The following is a 22404-nucleotide window of genomic DNA, read 5'->3' on the forward strand; positions in this document are numbered from 1 at the left end:
TGCCTTTTCTTATTTCTCTATTAATATTCTATCCTACTTATTAATACATTTAGCTTATTATTTAAATTACAACTTTAAAGATAGCAGTAACTTCTACTTTGGATGCTATAATTATCTTTTATTTTTTCCAATGTGACATATATTTTCACTTTCTTGTTTAACTGCCAAACTTACTAACTAACAATAAAGGAGAAATTAAAGTAACATTGTTTGAAGAATTCTTGTATTAAAGGATTAGAAGAATAGTTAGTGAGGACATTTTCAAAGTCTGTTTCATCTATCTAGACTTTGATTATTGACAACAACATATCCATTAATAAATAGAGGAAATGAGCTTTTATTTTTCAAATTAAAGATTTCTTAATATTTGCAGTTTTTCCAAAAGTTATCACTTATTTGCTTTTGCAAAAATGTATCTCATCTCTCACCAAATGTGATTGACAAATATTTACTATAAGAATTATTTAAATTGATCTTGATTTTATTTGATGATAGGCTTGTGCAAAATTGAATATTGCTTAGAAATCAATGGCTCAGGAAGAAAGATAAGAAGCAAGCTTTAAAAAGTAATTTTATTGATATTACAGCATACTTCAAAAACTTTAAATGGAAATATAAATGAAAATATATAAATCATAGCTAATGTAGTTGGTCTTTTCTTTAACTCTATTCTTTAATTCCTGTGATATAAATCAGTTTTCTGTAGCTTAAATATATTGTACATGTGAACATTTTTAGCACCTTCATGCCAACGATTAATATATAACTGGCTTATAACAATAGATTGCTGTAGAGGAAATATCCAGATCATCAAAGTTTTGGACACAAAAATTTAAAAAGTAAATCCAAAATAACAGGAATTCTCTTTCTGCATTAATCAGTTTTCTCATTACACTGCATGACCAAAAACTCGAGAAGAAGCAATATGATTGAAGAACATGTTTACTTTGGTTTACAGTTGAAGAAGAGATAAAGCCGTACTATGGGGATAGAGAGTGACAGGAGGGTGACATAGTGTATCACATTGTATCCGCTGTCAGAAAGCAGAGAACAGGCAGGAAGTGGGGCCAGCCTACAAAACCTCATATCCTGCCCTCAGTGACTCACTTCCTCCCACCAATTTAGCAAGGTTAGTTACCTTCCAAAACAGCATCCTAGCTGGTGAGCGAGTTTTTGCATATATATAAGCCTATGAGTTGCATTTTATTTCCAACCCTAGCTACTGTTGTGTTTTATAAAAGACAGAAAAGCCAGGAATATGTTTGGTGTGAGGAAAGGGGGTGCCTCTGTGAGTCCATGCTGAGGCATCCCTACTCCTTCTGAGGTACCAGCCACAAGGCATAGTATAGAATAGTTTATTCAGGGCACGGGGAGGTGAGTCAAGGTGGTAGTAGAGACAGAGAAAGGGAGAGAGAGGGAGTAGAGGAGTCGAGAAGTAGAGGCCATGAGCACCCGGAGGAGAGAGAAGGGGGAGGGGGAGAGAGAGGAGCAAGAGGAGAGATCAAGAGCAAGAGAGCAAGGGGGGAGGCAAGTAGCCCCTTTTATAATGAGTCAGGCACACCTGTCTGTTGCTAGGTAACCGTGGGGAGGAACCTAGACAAAATGGCAACAGCTACCATTTGTGAAAATCTTGTTTTTGTTTTTGTTTTGGAAACAAAACTTCTCCTTGCAGCCCTTGCTGTACTGGGATTGACTCTTTAGACAAGGCTGGCCACAGATTCAGAGATCTACCTGCTTCTTTCTTCCATGAGCTGGAATCAAAAGCATGTGCCACCAATGCCTGGCAAAATCTTAAACACAGGAAGACTAAGTATTGCTTGTGAACTATGAATCACATACACAAAGGAACAGAAGAAATATCATTATGAAACCAAGGTTGAACGAAAGAGTAAATGAATAAATGAAATCTTTTGAGTTTAACCATGTTGTCTCCAAAAGGAATCCTGACAGTATTGAACCGCAACAGCTGATAAAGGTCCTTTAGTGTTCACAGAGTGGGAGAACACACTTGGCATAGCTATCCATGCGTTATGGGTGATCTCCTTGACATCTGCGCAAAGGTGAATTACAAAGAATGCCAGGAGATCACAATAGAACCCAGTTCAGGAGTTATAGCATTGATCTAGATGGGAGATGATGAATAATGGCATGAACGACAGCCATTTACCAGGAGGTAGACAAGCTCATCACACGTATACATGTGTGAAAACATTACATAGATCCATGTACCGCTTTTATACTTTCATGAATTCTTTGAAAAGCAAACCTAAGTAAAAACATAAGTAGAGCTTTTAAACAAAGAAAGATAAGTAACAAACAAATCCAACAGACACAAAGACCTAATGATTGATTCAATGAAGCCAAACAGGAGTGAAAAAGAAATAAGAATAATTCTAGCCACCAATGATATGATCAGTCCTCGAAACTTAAGAGATGTTTAAATCAGTGTTTCTCAACCTGTGGGTTGAAAGAGATCACCTACTAAGATCATCCTGCATATCAGATATTTGCATCATGATTCATAACCGTAGTAAAATGACAGTTATGAGATAGCAACAAAAATGTTATGATTGGAGGTTACCACAAAAGGAACTGCATTAAAGGGTCCAAGCATTAGGGAGATTGAGATCCACTGGTTTAAACAAATGAATGTCCACCTAGGATTGAAGGAACCTTTGAGTGTGGGGATGCCATTCATAAAGCCTGGCATCCAGCTGTGGGGCAAACACTCTGAGGTCTACTGCAGATAAACTGTGAGAGAGTCCATATCAGATGGCAGTTGGGGGAAGAGTGAGTTTATGGAAATGACTCCCAACTACAGGCCTTCCACAGTCTTTGCACCTTTTGGAAGTGTGAAGGCGCCCTGAGGTGCTTGCTATGAGGACCTGGTGGATAGAGGCCAAGGATGAAGTGAATGGCCATTCACTGCTCTCACATGATCCAATGCAACAATCGCCTCAGACCAGGATGCCACTGGTGAGGAGACATTGCTGTAGACCATGGAACATTTCAATGACATATTGCCAGACTCTCATTTGTGGGTTTCTATGTAAAAACGTGTGCAAAACAAAAACCACTACCACTGACAGAAAACGTTAGGAGGAATTTGAACGCTGACTAGTTGGTGGGAAGTATTAAGAATTATTATCATAAGGTAGATGTGAATATGAATCAAGTTAGTAAAACCATCATCAGAACCTATATTAGAATAATTAAGAATAAAGCTAAACAAGGTCTAAGATTTATAACAGAATGGTGTGTGAGAAAAGAGGAAGTAGCCTGCATCCACTGTATACCACAGTGTCATTAGTGTCTATGTATTACTCTCTGTACTTCATTATTTAGTAGCTATTTTAAAGTATGCATAATCAGAAATCGATCCTAGATTCCTACTTGGCAAAAGGTCATTCATTAAAAGAAATGTGTCATTATATATCTTCTTGTTTATAAAAATTTAACATAATAGCATAGGTATTCTTTAGAACATAACATACTATCTTGAATATTTTCTCATATATTTAGTTTAAAAGAAATGTAAAACATGCCCCACAATATTCACATTGTGCAGCTGTTACTCAGATCCTCCTGACTCACTGAGAAACACTTAGAAATATGTTTGTGGAACTTGTGTGGGACTTTCATTATTATTTTAAGTTAATTTTCGCAATTTAGAATTACTAAATATAATAATGTATATGCTGCCATATAAATAATACCAATTTAGATAATAAATAACTCTATTTTATGCATATTCTTACATTTCTTCTCTATATGTTATGACTTTAAACTGTTTTATTGAACTAAATATGAGATTTTGTTTAAATTTTATTCCATGTTTTCTTAACAAGATTAATTTTTCTTATAATTTTAAATTATTGATTTTGTCTAATAGATAATCCATGTTTTTGCTAAATACTCAGTATTTGTCTTTTTAAAAATTAAGTTAGCACAATATCTTTTTTTTTTTTTTTTTTTTTGGTTTTTGGTTTTTCGAGACAGAGTTTCTTCTGTGTTGTCCTGGCTGTCCTGGAACTCACTTTGTAGACCAGGCTGGCCTTGAACTCAGAAATCTGCCTGCCTCTGCCTCCCGAGTGCTGGGATTAAAGGCATGTGCCACCACAGCTGGGCTAGCACAATGTCTTATCACCTAAAATAGTTGGTATTTGTCACATTGTTTTCTTAGTTTAATATCATGTCTTATGATACACCGATTTGGTAACAGGTAATTTTCACTGCTATGACCTGCTACTTTTCTATTTAAACTTTTTCTTGTTATTGTTAAATAAAGGGCTATTGCTACCTCAATATTGTTTCCCAACATTTACCATGTTTTCAGGGCTTAGTTGCATTAGGCTTTTATTTTGCTTAAATGCCAGTTATAAACTAAGTATGGAGAGTCACATATGTAACACCAGCACTGAGCAATGACACTGAGGCAAGGAAATCACTGAGGACAGCCTGAGATACATGGTGAGTTCCTGCCCTGCCTGAGCTACGTAGCAAGCCCCTGACTCAGACAAATCTTATCAGTTATCATCAAGTAGCTAGCTTGTGCTCCATTCACATTCTCACACTATATAATATTTATGGGAATGTTTGTGCATATCATCCAGTTTACCAATAACTTCTTTCGCTCAGATTAATGTATTTATTGCCACATTATATTAAAGCAAATATTATATTTATTATAGATTAAATATATTTCATACTTTATATAGTTTAGAGAAATTAATATCATTATGTTGTTAAAATTCAAATATTTTTCCAGCTTTTTTAACCCACTGGTTTTTAGGTGATTACTGAAATGAATCCATTCACTGAAGATTTAAAATTATTCAGGTTCTCACCGCAGATATATGAAAAACAGGGACATTTGATATCTTTAAACATTTTTTTTTCAGTTAGATAAAAAATTTGTTTCTATACTATCATATCTTATTATTTTTTCAGTCAAAGTTGCAACATTATTTTGGCAAATATATGCTACTTTTTAAACATACTACTGAACATTTTGTGACCTTGTTTCTGTGATAGGTACAATGTTGGAAGTTTTGCAATGATTGCACTATTTATATGAAGAACCTATTAAAAACTTTATGTCATATTTTGCCTCTGGTTCTTGATATTCACTATCATTTATTTATAATGTTAAATTAATTTTCTTGAATCTCTTAATAAGACAAAATACAGGATTTTCTTACTTTACAGCAGCTTCCCGAGAGTTAAATTACTGTTACTATTTATTATTTTTGCTGCGACAAAATTTTCAGAAGATGAATAGAGAGAATATTCTTGCTTCTTTTAAAAAAACATCATTTTTTGATTAAAAATTTAAGCAACTTGAAGATCAAAGAATTAAATAAAGTCATGTCACATAATAATCTCTTAGTAAATACAAAAGTTGAAGCACCAAATTAATGGCCATCTAACGCGTCGTTCTTTCCCACACTGTGACTGGTTTGTGAGCCCCACAGTGAGACACTGAAAACCAAGATGGAGTTAGAAGTGTGGTTTCTGGCAGGTGGGGAGGGGGGGGGACTCTAAAGCAGCAGCAGACATGTCTTCAGGGAAGCGAGCTCCACAGCCTTCGGTTAGAGGGAAAAGTGCAGATAAACACAGCAAGAGACCAAAGGGAGGGCCGGTGTCCTCAGATAACAGGCACTAGTTCAAGTGGGACCCCCAAACTCCCAGATTTCAGTTCTCTTTGCTCCAAGGGGCACACAGTCAATGCTGCCTGGAGCATCCTGACATAGATTAGCATTGCTCTCAGCTTGAAGTTTTAAATACATGCCACACAACAATAAGGTATCCTAAAAGCGAGTAAGTCTTAAAACCTCAGGTCAAAATACTTTTCCTAAAGTGTACTCTGGGCAAATAAATCAAGTTTTCACTTTCGAGAGCAACGTTATACGTATAGTAAACACACGCTAAACGAACGCTGAAGGAAATCTGAACACGGTCTACCTTGCTAAATAGCTGGTTTTGGAACACCTAGTACGTTTTTGCAACATTTTGTCCACTGGCCTCTATATCGACCACCGCAGTGAGGGATCTAGAAGGAGAAAAATCTTCTAATTATTTTATAGTAGAATTGCTGCAGTGGACATGTTTGAAGAGAATCACATCTTCGAGATATCTCGTTCAGTTCCCACTCTAATCAAGTCCGCAAATCACGCCTTCCTATAATGTAAGATAAATGATTAAGGGTCCATTTTCTTGTTAATTCCCATTAGTGCTGATGAGAGCCAAGCACACGTACCGGAGACAGAGGACCCTCTATGAACTAAGAAATGATAACTGGATTAAAAAAAAAACAGGGTGGATTTTAAACCGGCCAGGCCAAGCTCCCTGACTCCCTGACTGTTTTCTAGTCATCCTCTTAAGCTGAAAAAGAGCCGGCGCTTCCACCAGTACTGTCTCCCTCCGTGCTGAATGTTATTATTACTTAACCTTTGCCGAGTTTGTTCCTCGACACTTTCATGCATGCCTAATGTGCATTCAGATGCCTGCCTGTCTAATCCTCCCCATCTGATCCTAATTACCCCCCGCCCCCAAGAATCTTCCCTTCCCACATTCGTGACCTTTTTTGTTGTTCAGTTTTTAACCAGGCTATCTGTGCGACCATGGGTCTGGAACTGTTGGATGCTGGTGAGCTTTTCAGTGTGTCCATAGCTGAAGACGGTGACTGCCCCTTGAGGATCCATCTCTCTGCGACCCCACACGCTCCTTCTAGATCCAAGATTGATTATCATCAATTTAACTGAGAAACTGGCCGTTCCTGCTTTGTTTTTCTGTTTAGAAACAATTTTCGGGATCTCTTTATGATAGTAGGGTGACGGGATTCACTTTATTTCCTTTTAAGGGGGCTGTGGTCCACTAGGAATTCTTTGCTTTGCTCCTATTGCTGTTAGCCACCCAGTAATTCTATTAAATAAATCCCCAAACCAAGCCATTCTAGTAATGTCTATTTACAACTCCTTACTCCTTGCTGTCACGAAAAGCGTGGTAGGGTGCATGCAATGGAGGAAATGAAGGGGCCGCAACCGTTTTCCTTCTCAGTTTTCTTCAAGAATCTGAATAGGAGATATCTTTTGCTTTAAACCTTCATCACGCACGAAGATACTTGTGCCAAGATGGGTTAGCAGTGGCCATCCTATCAAATGCAAACCCGTGTTAAGAAACGTAGAATAGATAATTTTTAATCGTACAAAATTTAATGCTTCTGTTAAGAAATAAAGTATTAAAAGTCACTTCCCGGAGAGTGAATTTATACCGAGCTGAAAGTTAGGGTTGCTGAGCGAGCTTTGAGTGATATGATAATCATGTTTTTCCCTTCAGTTGTACGAGGGGATTGAAGTTTATATACTCAATAACTAGAAAAGAATCATGAAGGATCAGGCTGGAGGAATCTGTCGTTCTCCATTTCTCCTGCCACTCCCACAGGGAGTCTAATATTTCCCCCGTGTCTTTGCTGATACCTGTGCCAGGCATGGTTTCCAAGAGCAGACTGTATTGAAATGAGTACATCAAAATGCCCGGGTTTTTGATTTTTTTTTTTTTTTTTTGAGAATAAAATGGCTACCACACCTGAGTTTTAAATTTCATTAAGTGCAGGTCTAACAGCCTTTTGATGACTTGATTCAGGTTTTGCGTCATTCTGAATCATGAAGGAATAAAATACTTGTTCAGAAGAAATTAACATTTCATTTGCTTTTTTGGTATTGGCATTCCGATGGATGTTTGGGGTAAAGTCTGCGGCAATGATGAGATTTGCTTGTTTAATCCTTGTTAACTGAACTAATGATTTACAGAGTATGAGTGAGGTCCCCACTGGAGGAGTATGCAAGAATATTGCTTATTTACTGAATTCATTACAAAAAGTGATACAAATATATCAAATGTTTTCTGTAATGAGCATGGCACTTCCTTAGGATAATGCTTGTTTCCTTGCGTGAAACAAAAATATATGGCCAAAGGTTTATAAAATGATTACAGTGTAATTTAAAGAAAAATAAGGCAGTGAGCACTCTTGGCTTCATACGTGTTTCACATTGATGTATTAATTATTATAGACATCTTATCATCTTTATTAAAATGAAATATGACCAAGTACACAATAACATCCCTTTCCTTAAATTTGAAGTATGAAAACCTTTTTTTTTTTTACAAATACTTTAGTTAAAAGAATTATTTATTTATGTTCAGTTACCTTGTTAATAAATTCCAGTTAGGAGTGCTTATACTCTGCTAATGGAGAGCCATATAATCTAACTTATTATCAATATTACAATGACTTTGTGAAAAACCCCAAGTTCACTTTTAGCTAATTTTCTAAGTTTCTCACAGTGATAAAGTAAGCTATATATGTGGTTGTGAAATAAAAATACTTTATTCCTGATAAGTGAAAATTACATAGAAAATTTTACTTACAAAACAACCCTGTCACAGGCTCTTGAAGTCACGATTCTTGCATATATGTCCATACCCAGCATTCTGATGTGATGTGGTACTAGTAGAAATTTACATTTCTGTAGAGAATCTGAGTTGTGGAAAGTCAATCACTAATACACACAAATACATGCTCACAGACATGTGATATCGCAGACATCAGATATACAGACAGGAACGGTCTCTGACCGATGCCCTTGGAGTAGATGTTGTTACTCACACATGACAAGGGGCTGCTTTTCTCCAGTCACTGACACTTCACAGTGTTTTGTTAATCAGAATGTGCCTAATTACTCATCACTACTGACCAATTACTCAAAGTACAAGCGTTCTTGGCTGTGTGCAAAAGCTTCATTCCTGAACAAAGTTACTCCATTATCCTAAATAAATAGCAAACCACTCCAGAAATCCATTCTGTAAGGAAAGTCTCAACTTGGTATATTGAGACTTATTATGTAAATCTTCTCATTTATGTTACAAAGAAAGAGCTGTCTCATATTATATCTTATATATATGTACATGTAACATAATATATGACAAAATATAGTTAAAGATATAATTATATAACATTATATATATTCATATATATAAAACATCTATTATTTGTTCCATGTGGAACAGGTGGAATTATCAGAATATGTTAATATATCATAATTCTATAGATAAGACCCAGTAAAAAGTATCATCAGTGACACAGGCATTTAGAATATAACTTTCTGTGAATGAATGACTACAGAAAAAGCTTATTAGTTGTTTTAAAAGATGTTTTAAAAAAAAAAAGGACACTAGATTTTTTTTAATGCAATGAAGTACGTACCGGTCAATTTCATATAGTAAGTAATTACTCTCTACTAAACAAATATATGCACTTTTCTGTATAATAATTTGATATTGAAAAAAATGATCAAAGGAGTGGGATGTGATCTATAGTCCACCTTTGTTCCAGGGCCTTCACAAATTCCTGCTACCCCACTGCCCTCCTCCAGGGGGCGCGGCTGCCTTGCTGGTTTGCCTGGCTTCCCTTTCCCTCTGAGGTCCTGAGCGGCCCCTGCAGGCTTTCCTGAGGCTGACTGGCCTGGATTCTGTAACTACTCAAAGAAGTGCGTTTTATTGTGATGATTGTTTGTATTCTTTTAAACAGGGCATATGCTTTAGCCTTTTGATGAGTACTGAAGAATATTATAGTTTGTTCTGCATAGTGGCATAATGGCTCTTTAACTAACATTTTGGAGATTTTCAGAATTCTCTTAAAAATCCATAGCCATTTCATTGTCTGGCCATGGGGTTGTATAAATAAAGGGTGCACATATTTTAACATTTTTATTATGATAGTCATAATTTGTGTGTGTGTGTGTGTGTGTGTGTGTGTGTGTGTGCACATGTGTGCTTTGAGTCAAAAAAAGCATAGATTGGAAAGTATGTTAACAATAAGAAAGAAAGAAAAAAAAACAAAAACAAAACCCAAACCTTATCCTAGCAAGCGGCCTCATCGGAAAGTTGAGAGAATGCGAGTACAGTTAGAGGACAAAGGGTGAGCTCTTAGGAGAAAACATAGCTGGGAAGAATTCTAGAAGTTATCTCTCTGCTTTCTACTGCTGGCTTCAGGCAAACTTTGCCTAAACTCTCGTAGACAGATGGGTATCTGCCCTGTTTTTAATGATATCAAGGGAAGCCATCCCATAATCTCTTAATATCCTTCTTTATATCTAATCTGTTTGTCCATTTAATTTAGTTTATCTTTGGCAGGCGTGGATAATGTTACCCTTTACAATATAATTAATCATAACCCTGATAAATAAGATATTGCTTATATGTGAAAGAAAAAAATGCCCATTTCCCGAGACAGAGAATATCATTATTAGAATTTTAAACAGAGGCTTTGATATTACTTGTCACGGTAAGGGACATACATACTTAGAAACTTTGAGACTCTCTGGAGCCAAGGACTGAATCCAGTTTGTAATGAGGAGATAATTCTCCCTTCAGAAGAGTAACCTCTTTTTATTATAGAAGCGAGGGTAAGTTTTACTTTAAAAATGGATAAGATCTTTGCACAATCAGAAGTACAGCTCTGAGAGCCATGTCAGACTCTGGCTTTTAATGTCTCTTCATTGATTGCTTAGCACTGACGAGACTTCTGTTCATATGGATCGATCTATATAACTCTACCCACACTCCAATGCATTTCTGTTATTTTAATATAAGGGAGCTATATTGTATTAGTTCATTTGAAGTCAGAGCTTACTTTTGCCTTTCTCAGATTTTCCTATGATTTTTATCTATGAAAAATTGTTTTCTACTATTTCAGAAATATCAGTATGAAATAATAATGCAGTCAAGAACTGAATAAAGTTCCTGCATTTCCTCCACCCCCCCCCTCTCTCTGTGTAGTCTCTCTTTGTGTATTTGTGTGTAGTTCAGGGATGTGAATCTTTGGCCTTGAAAATGTTCTGTAGAGTGTAGTTAAGCACTGTACCACCTCCTGAGCTACATCCTCAGATCTCTTTTTTCTTTCAAAATATTTCAGTGTTAAAACAGGTCTCACTCAGTTACCTAAGCTGTTCCTGAACTCATAGTAGAGCTCAGGTAGGCTTTGAGCTTGCAGTTCTCCTACCTCAGCATTCCAAGTAGCAGGACTAGCTGGTCTGAGCCAGCATGCCCGCCACTGTTGTCCTATACCAGGCAGTAAAATTAGTAGTGGCACAGGTAGCTTCAGAAATACAGCCAGTGAGTCATCACTATGCTGGCACAGGGTTTCTGTGATGCACATAAATCGGAGTTCATAGATACAAGGTAAAGAGCAAGTGAGGGAACTTTATATGAAGATAAACTAATTGCACATTAATGCTGTGTGCAGTGCTTGCTGAGATGAAGTTAGCTGAACCTCCAGCATCTAAAACTCCATTACACTCTATAATTTATATTGAAATATGCATACATCTTCTGTTTCATAAGCTACACATGAAATTAATATCATTAATTTATAACACAACACCTGTACATTATGGCCTCATATAGCACAATGCCTATACTGGGGGAAATAAATTCTGTTTATACATCCAACTAGAGGGATAACCATTCTTGGGAGGAGTCATTTTGATTGTGTTTGGTTGAGGAAGTATGACTAATTTGAACAATAAGTTATAATGATTTGTGGAGTTGCAATTAGCCCTGGGATCCTGTTTCAGACCTCGCAAACTTTTTATTAAACAGAAAATGTAAACAAATAAAGGTGCCTCTGATGGTCTCCCACTTCCACTGTTTGCCTCTTCAATCCAGATCTTTCCCTATGGACTGTCTTATGAACCAAGTTGTAGCAATAACTCAGCAATAGTGTCTTCATATAAATCTATGTGTATGCCTGTAATGCAGCTCTCGAGGGGATCAAATATCTTTCTGATTTTAAACTCAAGGCCAGAGTGGTTTTTACACAATGAGAATCTTTCTCAAAAACTATTTAAATTAACCAAAGAGGTAAAGTTAGCAATGGCCATTTCAGTTATTGCTTGGGATTAGATAGGCTGTTTGATCCCAATAAAATGGTCAGTTCCAGGCATAGACAAAGGAATTGTTGGCCCACAATGTGACCAGATTGGACTCAAGAAATACAGTAGTCATTGCAATCCTATTGGAATTATTGCAAAGAAACACACAAACACTCATACCATAGTTCTTTGAGAAGACACATGCCTTGAAGAAAACAAAGTCTTCAACAGGGTGTGATAGTACCTGGCTGGAATCCCACCTCAAGGCTAAAGGGTAGCCTGGTCTATGTAGCAAATTCCAAACTAACCAGGGCTTCAAAGTGACAACTTGTTTCAAAGAACCCAAACCCAACCCAACCCAAAACCAAACCTAACTAAAAAAACAAAAAACCAAAAAAAACCCCAAACTAATCCAAACTAATACCAGATCCAAACTTAACCAAATCAAAATCAAACCAAATCCAAACCCAAAACCAGACCAACTAAATCAACAGCAACAGCAAAAGCAAAACCCAAATCCAAGCAGGGCGTGGTGGCACACGCCTTTAATCCCAGCACTTGGGAGGCAGAGGCAGGTGAATTTCTGAGTTTGAGGCCAGTCTGGTCTACAGAGTGAGTTCCAGAACAGCCAGGGCTACACAGAGAAACCCTGTTTTGAAACAAACAAACAAACAAACAAAAAACAAACAAACAAACAAGCAAACAAGAAACCAAAACAAAACTGAACCAAATCTAAAACCAAACAAAACCAATCCAAATGAAAACCAAAACCAAATAAAAACAAAATCCAAAACAAACAAAAACCAATTTAAAGGAAAACCAAATTCAAACAAAATAAAACAAATCCAAAGCAAAGCAAAGCAAAGCAAAGCAATACAAAACAAAACAAAACAAAACAAAACAAAACAAAACAAAAGCTTAATTTTATCTTCCATTCTAATTTCTTACAAAGTCATCAAATCAGGCTTTGGAAATCTAAATATATTATAATTTACATATTTATAGTAATTTAACCAAATATTTTAAATAAAATTAGATTTAAAAATAAGGAAAGTCCACTTCTGCATCAGTTATAAATGACATTTTTATGAAACCACATCGTGCTGTAGTTAGTGATGTTTTACCCTAGTCTGCTTTTGTAAATCTATGGTTATAATTTTCATCTTTGTGTATTAATTTGTCATTGTAAAAAGAATGATTTGTGCAGGAAAGCGTCATAGTAGATGTTGGATTGGATAATGTTAAATCCATCCCAATGGCAATATTCTACCACGATAAAGGCCTATGCTGGATCAGATCAATGACATCAATAGGATGGTTACAGAGTGAGGGGAGCCTTTTAGATGTTTAGCATATTGTGTTTGAATGATAAAATTAAGATGTATTTCTTAATGTCAGCAATGTATTGAAGGGACAGGGACCCACTGACAGTTTTCAGGTGCTAAGAATTAGAAGTTTGCTTCTTCTCTTTGCAGAAGCTAAGCAGTGCAGCTTACTTTCTGCAAAGGCTGCTTTCTACAAAGCACTCATATTTAACCTAAATACATTTGTCTCTTAGCACATCAAGTTCTTAATTGTCAAGCATATATTACCAAACTGGAGTGGAAGATAAATGAATATTTTATGTGCAGTCTCTAAAGGGATAAGAATTAAAATTTAAATTAAAAGGCATTTGGCAGTGTTTTAATTTGCCTTTTATAAAGGCAAACACAAATATTAGAAGCTGAGAACATGTTAACTTCTCCACATCTAAGTCTCAGTAGCAGTAATTTGTATCTAAGCGTAATGTTCTAAAAAAAAAAAAATCTAAATAGGATATAATGCAGACCAATACAAAGTGATGTTTACATTTTCACCTTCTAATTTACCATTTTTTCCTCTGTGTATATATGTGAATTTTATATGTATGTATGTTAGTGAGCATATGGATTCATGAGCATGCTTGTGGCAATGCCTCTGGAAGCCATATCTGTCTTATAAGTCAGGATCTACCATTGAGCCTGGTGCTCACTGAGTAGCTGTAGTGGCCAACTTCTGGGCTCTAGGAGTCAACTTGTGCTAATAATGTCTAGGGTTAGATATGACCTTCATTTTATTTTTTTAAATAAAACACAAAACAACAACAGCAGAAAAAATCAAGAGTACTGAACTTCAATTCAGGTTTACCAATTAAGCCATCTCCTCAGTTCAATATTCCCATTTGTTTTTTAGGATCCTGACTAAAACCTAAGTAAGACTTCATGGATATTTATTATATGGTTTTCACGCATTAGTGGGACACAGAGATTCCCACTTGGAGGCTAGAAAAGCAGCAAGACACTCAGAGTCTTGGTGTAGGATCACCCACTGCTATGTAGCAGTCAGTACCACCGCCTAAACCTCTGCCCCCTTATTATCATGGAGTGAGGCTGCATGCTCATGTGAAGTAGTAAGCCTCAACTCATTCTCTGTTAGCCTGGAATGACTCATGCTATGCTCCACGGTACCTTTACACGTCTCCACATAAAGTTAAGATTATATGTAATCATAGAGCAAGCCTTTAAAAGTCCCTTCTATAGAAAAGAAACACCAATGTGCAGTCTAAGAAATCACAGGTTACACACTACCTTGTGTGATTCCTTTTCATGGGCAATTAAATCTTGTCCTGCTAAATCTGTACAATGCCAGCTGCTATCCACGGGTTACTTTGAGTTTTTCTTAACCTCCCTCTGTAGCACTGTGTTCATCGCACGTCAGCAAATCCCTTTAAACCTCTATTTGGTGGCCATGTGGCTCTGATTACCTAGAGCATGAGCCTAATGTTTGACTGTGTACTTCCATTTGCCTTAAATGAAAGAAAGCCTTAATATGCCAGTTACAGCCACCTCTCAATTATCTGTTGTCATGGGGCAAGAGGCCAGAGCAGTGAGGATAATTTAAATCCAAGGATAATTAGAAAATTCTAATTTTGCCATTAATTTCATTCCTCTCCCCCCCAAACAACTCTTTTTTTTGTCTGAATTGAAACAGGTGGAAAAGGAGACTTAATCAAAACAATACTCCCTCCTCCACTTTTCTAATACAGATTGGTAGCAAGCTTAACCACCACAGCACTTTACAGAAAAGTCTTCTAGATCCTCAGGTCCTGTTTGTGAAAACTTTCTATTTTACTCCTCAATTCATAGGTTCTTAGATGGATTTGGGGGCCATCATGGAAAAAGGACTTACACTAATATTGACTATGTCTTCTCTCTTAGTTTCCTTTCCAATTACTGTGATAAAATGGCCTGCTTCTAGCAATTTAAGGACGGAGGGCTATTTTAGCTCACAGTTCCATGGTCTGCCCTGGCCCATCATTTCAGGAGAGTCAAGGCAGAAGGAGTTTGAAGCAGCCAATAACATGTCATCCACAATCAAGGATAGAGGGCAGTTTATCGGTGTATGCATGCATGCATTTTGCTTGCTTTCCCCATGCCTATGTAATCCAGGCTCCCATTTCCAGGGAATGGCATCTGCCATGGTAGGCTGGTTGTTTGAAATTCAGTCAACATAATTCCCCATAGACCAACCTGGTCTAGACACGTTTACCTTGAGAGCCCCTTCCCAGGTGATTCTATATTTCATCAAGTTGATAATCACAGCTAGTGATCAGCTACCCCTAGATCTAAGAAGTTCTAGTCAACTTTCAGTTTTGATCAACTCCTAACTCACTTGTAGATGCCACCCCACTTTCCAGTGTTATTAGCACCTCCATTGGCAGCAGGCAGGATGCCATCTGTCTGGACCTCCTAGCCAATCAGAAGGGGTGATACTGTATTAATGGTTCCGTAATAAAATGAAAAGAGATGGCCTTCATTTAGATGAAAGCTGTAAAGTAGCTATTGTGCTTGTTTGGTATTGCAAGGACCAGATGTATTATTTATGCAATTTTACTTTTGAAAGAAAAACCGAAAGAGCATATTTCATTTTATGGCATTCAATGGGAGCTATTGTCTCATGAATGCGAACATTTCTGCATTTTACTTCCTCACAGTGTGGAAGGCACTTTTCCACAGATCATCTAAGTAGGGATTTAGAAGTTGAAAAACTGCTTTTAAAATTGGGAGGCCCTAATGACAGGGTCTATTGTTCAGACTGGGAGATAAGGTCAATCAGCGCTGTGTATGAGAACTTGGTCTTAGATTGAGGATGGAGTTTTCAAGGTCTTAGTTAGTCCTCAAGGCTTTCTATGCTTTTGCATTAGGAATAAAGAAAACGGCATAAATTTTGTCATTGTTCAGGAACAAGAAGACACGGGAATAAACTGTTTACAAACACAAATAGATATTTTGTATCAAGCTTCCATTCTCCAGTACTTCAGTAGCTCTTTTACTTCATTCTGAGGTAGAAGTTTTGTTGTGTTGAAGAAGTCTCACTGTGATCCTTATCAAAAGGAAAGTGGCAGTAATAACTTACTTCCAGGAAGTAAACAAAATTGAAACAAACATTTTTATGTAAAACCAAGTTGAAAGTGATAAGATGATCCAGTTTTCTGGATGGTTGTGTATCTAGAGTGTTATTTGAGCCTCATGCAAACTATAATAATTCAGACTTAGCTCATGCCTTCATCAAATGCAAGTGAGGTAGATGTTTAAGAGCACAATGATTTAGCTGGTTCTGGAACCCCTTCCTGGCAGTCTGACCTCAGAGGGGTGCTTGTCTCCCTAACCCATGTCTGACCTTGATCAAGCGATCACTTTCTTTGCAGCAACCTCTGTTGATGAGGGCTTCTTAATTAAAAATAACAATTAATTAATTAATAATGACAAATTAATCGCAGGGGAGGCAGATGCCCGTTAGTAAGCACCCTTCCCTGCTGATCCTTTCCACTTCCCCAGTTCCTTCTTGATCCCACTTTCTCCACGGCTTCTCTTCTATCACCTTCTGTTTCAGGCAACAATCATGAGAAACCCAGTCTTTCCTACCCTACTAGGAAAGCCTTACAGATTCACTGCAGTTTCATTTTCACAAGAAGGACCCATCAATCCCTTGTTCATTTCCATGCCTGTAATTGTTGCCATGATTTTTACCCCGATGGCAAAATTTCAGCTCTCATTGTATTTGATTTGCAACAATAAATAACACAATATGAGCTTAAAAACTTCTTCAACATTTTCCCCATCTGTAGCCAGTAGGTCAGAGTTCTCCTTTTTGGTTCCCTTTCCATACTCTTGCTCATCCATCCAGTCCCATAGCATTAGAGGGTCTTAAAAGTTAGGGCTCATAACATTTTTCCTTCCACCTACAGCCATTTCTTTATTTTCCTATGATTTCAAGGTGGCTATAATGCCAGGTGTTGATTTCAGGATCCTGTTTGTGTGCTAAACAAGTACTCGAGCCATGAGTTCTTGTCTGGCTTTCAGGGTAATAGTTTTAAGGGTTTACCTTTATTTATTAGCTGTATGTGTGTGTGTGTATGTGTGTTTGCGTGCACACAAGTGCATGTGTAGGAAGAGTCCAGAAGAGAGTGTTCAACATCCCCAAGCTGGAGTTACAGGTAGCTGTAAGAAGCACAATATGAGTATTGGGAAGTATAACTCAGGGCCTCTGAGAAAGCAGTACATACGCTTAACTGCTGTGCCATCTCTGGCCCCTAGGAATGAGACTCTTAAGTGCTATCTGTTTATTAATTCCCACCTAGAGTTGAATATGAAGCTTATTTGACATCTATGCTGGAATGTTCAACAGTTATGGCTCAAATTTTGCATGGACAAACCCCACAAAGACCTATTCTTTTAGTTTTTATTGTTTCAGTGAGCGATAGTTATATGATGCTAAAAGTTTATTTTCATTTTGAAACACACATTATCAAATTTATCAACCTTTCCCAAGGTTGTGTTTTTTTGTTTGTTTGTTTGTTTGCTTTTGATGTTGAGAGTGTAGACATCATCAGGCATTACCCACAAGCACCATCTTTATCACAGCCAAGGCTGCTTCTCACCTGCAATATGGCAGTAGCTGTCTCATCTCCTCTCCTTTTAAATCTCTTCTTAAGAAACTATACCTCCATTGAAGTTACACCACATTAAAGAGCAGTTTACACTTACACTGGAATCACACCACATTAGAGAACAGTCTACACTGCAGCTCTTTTAATTTAAGCTCTCCCATATGATTTCTGATGTCATTTGGAATTAAAGTCATATTCTTGTCACCACTCTTGGCTTAGTGTCCCATTGTCTCTAAAACAGTCATCTTGTTCTCTGGCTGATTCCTTGAGCACAGCAGCCATGTCCTCCTTTAGAACATTTGCACAAAATGCTCTTGGGTACTTCTACTTGTCATTCCAATCCGTGCCTCCTCTTCTGTTTACACTTATGAATAAGGACTCTTGGAGAGATTTTGCTTCTGTATCCTGAGTTTGCGTTTCTATTGTATCCTAATTTACCAGTCTTTCTGAGCTTGTCTCCCCTCAGGAACTGCTTTACTCAGGCCACTCTTCTTCATTTTCTTTTTAAAATCCACACTTGTTCAGGGTTCTTAGCTCTCCAGGCATAGCTGCCATGTTCTTGAATTTATGGAAAACTTTCTGGTACTCTGATGCCCTTCTAAACTGCAAAGTTCAAGGAGCAATTGAAGGCCTTTCTCCCAAGACTCACTGTGATCAGTCACACACATATGCACATGCACACAAACACAGATATAGTCATATACAATCATATACACACACAACATATATCAAACACATACTACACATACAAACACACACACACACACACACACACACACACACACACACACACACACACACACACACCAATTTGGATGCCAAATCTCACTACTTAGAATATATTACCTATTGAAAGCAAATATGAGATATGTCCTGATGTGTCATTTATCTAAGAATTATATAATTTAGTTCGATGTGCCTTATTCTTAATACATATATACAGATGTGAGTTTCTTCTTAAAAATCTATTTTATGTTTAAATTATCAGTAATTTGTGGGTCTATTTGTGGGTATTTGCATGTGAGTACAAGTGTCTGTGGTGAACAGAAGAAGACAGCAGATGCCCTGTAGCTCAAGTTACAGGTGGTCATTAGCCACCCAGAATCCATGTGTTCTGAGAAAGGATGTTGGGTCCTCTGGAAGGACAGAGGGTACTCTTAGCTGCTGAGCCAACTCTCCAACTCCTGTAGTGCTACTTCATATTTATGCTTATGTTCATAATAGATGCCTACTTGGTGTAAACAATGCTGTTATTCTCCTTTAAAAAGAAGACTGAGTGCAGAACAATCTATTTGGCTTACATCAGGAAACCACTTCTAAGTATTTCAGAGAACTTTTGTAAGATGACACAATTATGACATTTTCTGACCCCAGATCAATGATTAAGAATGAAAATCCAGTCTTGTTGAGAAGTTGGTTTAGGCTAGAATTGTTGAGGAATACCCAATAGAGTTTAATAAACACTTTGCAAGGTATGTAGAATCATGGGGATAAAAAGATGCAATTTCTTTGGTGAAGTTTTCATAAGGCATCTATAGACTGTCATATACTATTTTTTGCACCATGGCATATTTTTAATTAAAGAAAAATATAACTATGGGTTCTTTTACAAATATTTGTTTATTCTCAACTGACTGGAATGGAGGAATAATCCAAAAATCAGTATTGGGACTCATTGAAGAATGTGTATTACTCAGCGCCTGTTGCTAAGTGCTTAAAGTTTACACAGGGCAGTTGCATGTTGCAGTAGTCACGTTCCAAAGTGATTTTTCTGCAATCAGAATTTCATTCATTACCCAATTTTCATGCAACTCCCCTGACATTTGAAATACGTTTCAAGGTAGACTCCCCGAGGGCTTTTCCCCTCCCATAATAACTGATCTGCAGTGTCCAAAGATAGATCTAAATATCTTTGGTGCAAATTACTTGAGGCCCGTGGAGCATGATTCTCTGTCATCTTCATCTCACTTCACACCTACAGAACTGATAACAGATTAATATCGAGGCTGAAAATATTTCATCAGCGTCTCTAGCTAAGGCACCTCACATTATTTTATCTGGAGGCACTGATAAAATTAGGAGTGGGGGCTCAGAAAAATATATTATTTGCACTCAGAGCAGAGGTATGTATATCTATAGAAAAAAAAAAGAATTTCTTTTAGCATTATAAGAAATTCAACAACGCTGGTCCTGGCAAAGTTCTCTGCTCCGATTATGTATACACTTTTATTCAATCATTGTGTCGCTCCTTGTCTGACATTTGGTCAATAGTGCAATCTACCACCGATCAGAATAAAACAGCCACCCCAGAGCACCTGGGAATTTCATTAGTTTCCTTTCAATGCAGTCCTTGTAAGTAGGTGTTTATTTGGAAACACAAATTTAAAGTTCAATTCGGTTCCCTGTCAATATTCGTAAAAAGTCAAGGATCTAGGACTTACTGTATGCCTGATGGTTTTTTTTTCTTTTCTGTTTATTTACTGAGAAGAAGGAAAAAAAAAGTTAAGGGAGGAACAGTAAGGCTTAGAGGGAAATAATTTAAGATGAGAAGAAGTTAGGAAAGGGCAGGAGATAAATTTTGAAGACATGGAAAAGTTATTTCTTCTATATTCTGGGTAATACATTTAAAACTGGAAACCCCTTAGGAACACGTTTCACATACCTGCTCAATGTCTACAGTAGTGGAAGGTATTGAAAGTGAAGACAGGTCATAAGTTGGTTGCATCAAAGTTTAATGTCCTCACCTGTGAGAGAAAGTACAATGCATTGTTGAAGAAATGAATATATTTTGTCCCAACTCAGTGTAAATATTTACCACATTTCTTCTGTTACCAGAGGATAGCTTAGCTGTTAATATTATTGGTTTAAAACTATTTTATTTTTTCTTTATATGTTCTTTTCCTTTTATCCATTTGGCCATTCAAAGATTCCTTTGTACATATACCATTATATGTTTTTGAAGAATTATTTTTAAAAATGTATACATTCATTGAATATTTACTTATTCTATCTCATGTGTCTGAGTGCTTATCTGCAAGTATGTGCACGCATTACCTTAAAGAGGCGTTAGATTCCTAAACTTGGAGTTACAAATGGTTGTGGGCAATCGTGGCAGTGCAGAATCTAGGCCCTCTGCAATAGCAAAAAGTGGTCTTAACCACTGACCTACCTCTCTAAGTTCCGGAATAGTTTTAATTTGATTTATTATAGGAATAAATTGATACAGCCCTTAACTAACAGAAAAGAAATGATGTTTTCACTTATTAACTAGAAAATTCAAGTATTCTAAGTTAGTTTCGATGTCATAGTTTAGCATGTTGTGTTCAGCATCCAAACGCTGACACCATTGAATACACTAGCAAGATTTTATTGAAAGGACCCAGATGTAGCTGTCTCTTGTGAGACTATGCCGGGGCCTAGCAAACACAGTAGTGGATGCTCACAGTCAGCTAATGGATGGATCATAGGGCTCCCAATGGAGGAGCTAGAGAAAGTAGCCAAGGAGCTAAAGGGATCTGCAACCCTATAGGTGGAACAACATTATGAACTAACCAGTACCCCGGAGCTCTTGACTCTAGCTGCATATATATCAAAAGATGGCCTAGTCGGCCATCACTGGGAAGAGAGGCCCATTGGACTTGCAAACTCTATATGCCCCAGTACAGGGGAACACCAGGGCCAAAAAGGGGGAGTGGGTGGGCAGGGGAGTGGGGGTGGGTGGATATGGGGGACTTTTGGTATAGCATTGGAAATGTAAATGAGTTAAATACCTAATAAAAAAATGGAAAAAAAAATTTAAAAAAAAAAAAAAAAGAAAATGATCAAGCCGTTATCAGCCTGGAGTATGCAGTCCTAAAATTTGGTTTTGGGTTAAGAGAAATCCCATAAGCCCATAAAAAGAACCAAGAGACCTGGTTTAGTCATAGAACTGACAGTTTAGTTTAGTTTAGTTTAGTCTAATTTATTTGGTCTTAAGAAGACCCATCCCATTACACCGTTGAAACACACACTGAATCACCCTTCTTCCATCAAAGCACACACTGAACTCCCTTACTCTATTGAAGTACATGCTGAACTGCACTTCCTCCATTCATATTTGCTCCTTGTGTCCTTTATTATTTTTTCAAGTTTTAAATCCATTTTAAATTTTACTGTGTAAAACAATATCTGAAATATTAAACTCCTTTACATCCTTTAGTCTCCAGTAAAACCAGACAAACATTATTTGACACTTTGATCTCAACACAATAATGACACGGGGTATTGTAATTGGAGAGATAGTTTCATTATGCGTTACATTTTTGATTTTATATGTACAGGTGGTCTGCCTGCACGCATGTCTGTGCACCATGTTTCTGGCCTGCAGAAGGCAGGGCAGGGCATGGTTTTGTATAACTGGGCCTACAGTTGGTTAAGAGGTGCTGATGTGGGTGCTAGGAGTAGAACTAGTGGCCTCTGCAAGAGTAACCAGTACTCTTAAGCACTGAGCCCTTTTTCTAGCCC

General features: G+C 37.2%; 1 protein-coding gene across 2 annotated transcripts in view; it reads right to left on the reverse strand.

Moving 5' to 3' along the window:
* The window catches only part of Lmo3 (LIM domain only 3), a 219289-nt gene that overhangs the window by 105428 nt on the left and 91457 nt on the right, over positions 1 to 22404 (reverse strand). For both annotated transcript variants that reach the window (XM_030255087.1, NM_207222.3), the window contains exon 2: positions 20564 to 20645. The gene's annotated coding sequence lies outside the window, so the exon portion shown is untranslated. The remainder of the gene's footprint in view (positions 1 to 20563; positions 20646 to 22404) is intronic.

Source organism: Mus musculus, chromosome 6 (genome assembly GCF_000001635.26).
Source record: "Mus musculus strain C57BL/6J chromosome 6, GRCm38.p6 C57BL/6J".
NCBI lineage: Eukaryota > Metazoa > Chordata > Mammalia > Rodentia > Muridae > Mus > Mus musculus.